The following is a 4,865-nucleotide window of genomic DNA, read 5'->3' as shown; positions in this document are numbered from 1 at the left end:
TTATTTTATTTCCTTGTTATTTACATTACTTGTTCCTTATTTCAAAACCCAAAAATATACTTTTCCATAACCAATAATAACTACAATTCCCTACAATTCCTTGAGATACGACCTGAGGTTTAAATACTTCGGTTAATTTTATTGGGTTTGCTTAAGTGAAAAACAATTTAAACATTGACTGAGGATAATTTGTTGGTTTAGAAATATACTTGCAACGCAATATTTTTGTGAAAATCTTTACCGATATTTTTTCTCCGTCAAGTTTTTGGCGCCGTTGCCAGAGAATTACAAACGTGTGCCTTATTATTGGTTATTGCATATATTTGCCTTTTGCTTATTTGTTAGTTTTTGTTAGTTTTAGGATTTTATTGCGTATTTTCTATTAGCTTTTGTTTTTTATTTGCTACTATGAATTCTCACTCCTTTGGCTACGAGTTTGGTTCAAATTATGTTGTAGGGAATGGAAGCTATAATGAAGGCTTGCATCAAGGATGGGAGGATCAAAGATGGGAGGAGTCACAAGGATTTGATCAACCCTCTTGGCAACAACCTCCTCTAACTTACTATGAGCAAGAGCCATTCCAAGGTGCATACTAAGACAATGGATATGGTGGACCCCTTGTAGTTACTAACAAGCCCCACCATATGCCTATGAACCCCCTCATCAACATAGCTTTGAACCACCATACTCACATGCCACCTACAATCAAACACTTCCATATGACCCTAACATTTATCCACCACACCAACCACCATATGAACCATATGAACCATACATAGAACCACCCCAATTCCAACACAATTACCCCCAAGAACCACCACCTCAATATACACCATCTCCATATCCTTATCAAGAAGAACTACCTTCCCATTATGAGCACTTTCTCCCAACAAATGAACCCTCCTATCCACCCCAAGCTCCCATAGATGATACCTTTAGTGCTATTCACCAAGGGCAAAGAGAGCTTCAAACCACACTTACCTCTACTCTCACCGGTCTCACCTCTACTCTCCAAGCTCTTATATCCCGTGTGGATCCATCCTCTACCCACAATACTCAACCCTCAAGCTCTAGTACACTTTCTTTTCACCCATATCCATCAATCCAAGAGCTAAATGATCCCAATTATGCTATTGACATAGAACAAGAGAGAAGAGATCATCTTAGGGACTTAATGGATCGGGTTCATGCATCCATACTTCAAGAGAAGCAAGAGAAGACCCAAAATGTGGAGGTAGGAGAAACCCTTGAAGAAAGTTGTCAAGAGGTGAAAGTCATCAAGGAGGAGCTGGATTTTGTACTAGAGCAAGTGGAGAACGCTGAAATTATTGAAGAAGAGAAAGTGGTTGAAGATTTAGGATATACAGAACCTCCATGGGAATCTCAAGTCAGAGAGCCTCTTTCCAAGACGTTTGAATTTGATGTTGAGGAGGGTGTACAATCTCCAAAGCATATTATGGTTGAAGACTTTGAAGAGGTTGATCAAGAGATAGATTCAATAATTAATGAATTTTTATCTACAATTGAATCCTCTCCCATTGGACTTGAAGAAGAGGTTGATGTTGAAGAAGCTTGTCAAGAGGTGGAGATCATCAAAGAGGAGTCCAAGAGAGTGAAGCATACATTGGTAGGGCCGCCATTGGAGACATCTCTCCCGAAGCCATCACCATCCGTCCATCCATTCAAGTGGGTAAATTCCTACTCCTTAAGTTTTAATTTCTCGCTTGTATATGGTTGGCTTGAGACGCATGGACAACTTAGAGCTCTTTGTGGCTTTAAGAGTAAAAAGGGGATGGTTAGTGGTTGGAATTGCCATTCAAAGTTCATTATAGTTGGAAGCTCAAGGCCTAATTGCAATGGTTGGTATAATTCTCAATTGATTGGGTCTAGAAAGTTGTTGGGATACCTCAGTGAGAATTCAGATAGCTTGCCACCCGATTGGAACAATGATGATCAACTTGAAGACGGGTGTAGAAACATGATTTGGGATCTGGGAATATATGAGGATCAACTTTGGGAGCTCAAAGCTTGTGAAGAATTTCATCAAAGCTTGGTGAATTCACTTGGAAATGTCAGAGCTTATTGGAAACCCAAGCATTGGTGGAAGTTTCAAGATGTGTTCAAGCACAAGCCACCATGACAAGGAGCTCACTAAATGTCCAACTTAAGGACTTTAACTAAAAGTGCTAGGTGGGAGACACCCCACCATGGTAACTTCTTCCTATTTTCTCTTTTATTTATATTGGTAATAAATTGAATTTTTATCTTTAGTTAGGATTATTGAGTTTAAGCTGTGGTTTTACTTATTTAATGAAGTTTGGCTTTACTCTGGTAGCTTGTTAGTTTATAATAAATAAATAAATAAATAAATAAATAAATAAAGTGGGGGGCGGGGGACTGTCACGCGTACGCGTCGACGCCCAAACTTGGCTCGTGCTTAAACAGTGCTGGAGTGGCGCGACAGCGCGGTCTGGACAAAAAGTTGTGCCAGAACCGTGCTGGTGAGGTGTCAGGCACACAACCCAACCCACGCGTGCGTGTCACTGACGCGTACGCGTCATTTGCGTTTTCTACAACCCACGCGTAGGCGTCGACGACGTGTGTGCGTGGCCTCAAAATTTTGGTTGCCTAGTATTACGAACAGAGAGTTGGGCGGGAATTATGCTGAAATCGTGCATCTAGCACACGAGTAGTCACGCGTACGCGTGACCGACGCTCACGCGTCACTTTTCGTTTTGGGGCATCTACGCGTACGCGCGGACAATGCTCACGCGTCGCATGCCTGATTCTGTTTTAACACGTATGCGTGACCTGCGCGCGCGCGTCGCTTTCGCGCCTTGTTTATGCCTTTCTTCTTCTTTCTTTCTCCTTTCTTCTTTTTTCTTCCTTTCTTACATTCTCCTTCTCTCACTTTTCAAAAGTTCATTTATCATTTTTTTCTTATCTTTCATTCTCTTTTATTTATTGCATTGACATACTTTCATTCATTGTATTTTAACTTTGTGCATATTTTTATTTTCTTTTATAAGTTTGCTAATTTTCCATTGGTGTTAACTTTTCTTACTCAACTGTTGCATATTTCTTGCATTATTTTGGGTGCTTCTTGACTTGTTTGGTATTTCTTTCCCATGCCATTTGCTATATTATTTTTTCACTTGCATGTTGTAGCTACCATGTAGTTGAGAACCTCATTATTATTTTGCAGTAGCCCACCCATATTTTATTTGTTTGCATATCTTTGTTTGTGGGTTATTTTTCTTCCATTTTTCTCTTCTTTCAAGATGGCCACCATGAAGGGGAACGGAACACTTCTAAATGGGGCGGACAACAAGTCTCTCTACACAATCTTTTGAGAAAGCTCATCAGTTGTAGCCACCTGTCCACTTGCACATCTTTGCATGCACCGAGGACGGTGCAATCTTTAAATGTGGGGAGGTTGATACCGACTTCCACGGGTAACTACTTCCTGTCTCAACACCAATTCTTACTCTTCTTTGTTAGATTAGTTGTTGCATTGTATTATAGATTGTATGTGTAGTTAATTGCTTGTATTTATGTACTGCTTGGTTGAAGTGATGAATTCTTTTCCAATAAACTATTTTATAGCATTTCACTAATTCAAATTAAAACTTTTGTTAAACTTGTTTGAAGAAATTTAATTTGGAACATGGTTTTAGAGCTCGAACACACAAAACCAGTGAGATTTTGAACTTATTTGATTGGTTGCATCTTATCAACTAATACTTTGTTTTGGTGTGTGTTGTTCTCTCTAAAATTGTGATATTTGTCTTGCTTAATTCTATATTTCTATTGTTTGATGTATGCATGCACTTATGTGATTGAGGCCTTTGTTTCACTATAGCTCACATACCCATATGGCCTTACCCTTTCATTATCCTTTGCAAACCAATGTTGAGCCTTTTTAACCCCATTTGTTCTTTACTTTAGCTCATCACTAACTCTAAGCGGAAAATAATAATGTCCTTAATTTGAATCCTTGGTTGGCTTAGACTAGTAAGAGTGCTCATGAATTAAGTGTGGAAAAATTGGGTTTGGAAATGTTTGGTTTGGAAATTGGGTATTGTATCTTTTTATGAAAATGTGAAAAGAATGTTGAGGACATGTTGATGCATTCAATACCTTAATCATATGCATTGAGAAAAAAATAAAAGAAAAGAAAAATAAGAAAAAAAAAGAAAAAAAAAGAGAGAAAAAGAAAAGAAAAGAAATAATAAAAGGGGACAAAATGCCCCAAAGTAAATGGTGATAGCAATGCATATGTACTGTACTTAAAAAATGGGATGCATGAATATGTGGGAAACATAGTCAATGGGTTGTTTGGTTTTATATTTTAATTACATGGATTGTCTTAAATTAGGTGAGAAGTTTAGGTTAATCAAGAATTCAGATTTTAGTCCACTTGACCAAATACAATCCTATCTTGACCCTAACCCCATTACAACCCTTAAAAGACCTCTTGATATGTGTATTTGTGAATCAAATTTTTGTCGATTGGTAGAAGAAGAGAAAGACTTAGAAAGCAAGGTTAGTAGAGAATTGAGAGAATCGAACCTTAAACACTTGAGTGATTAGAGTGTATACACTTCCGGTGAGGGTTCGATGCTCGATTCTTTGTTCCCGGCTTTCACGAGCTTTCTTCTTACAAGTTTACTTGTACTTTATTTTATGATTTGAATTAGTGGAATCCCATTCATATTTGTTCTTGGAGAATTTGATTAAATTTTAACCAAGTACGTAAAAATATTTTACATTTAGTTGCATTCATATACATAGGTTGCATTACATAAATTCTACCATCCCTCTTCACTCTTTTGGTTCTCTTGAGCTTAGCATGAGGACATGC

This window comes from Arachis hypogaea, chromosome 16 (assembly GCF_003086295.3).
Source record: "Arachis hypogaea cultivar Tifrunner chromosome 16, arahy.Tifrunner.gnm2.J5K5, whole genome shotgun sequence".
Lineage (NCBI taxonomy): Eukaryota > Viridiplantae > Streptophyta > Magnoliopsida > Fabales > Fabaceae > Arachis > Arachis hypogaea.
This window is presented reverse-complemented; position numbering follows the sequence as displayed.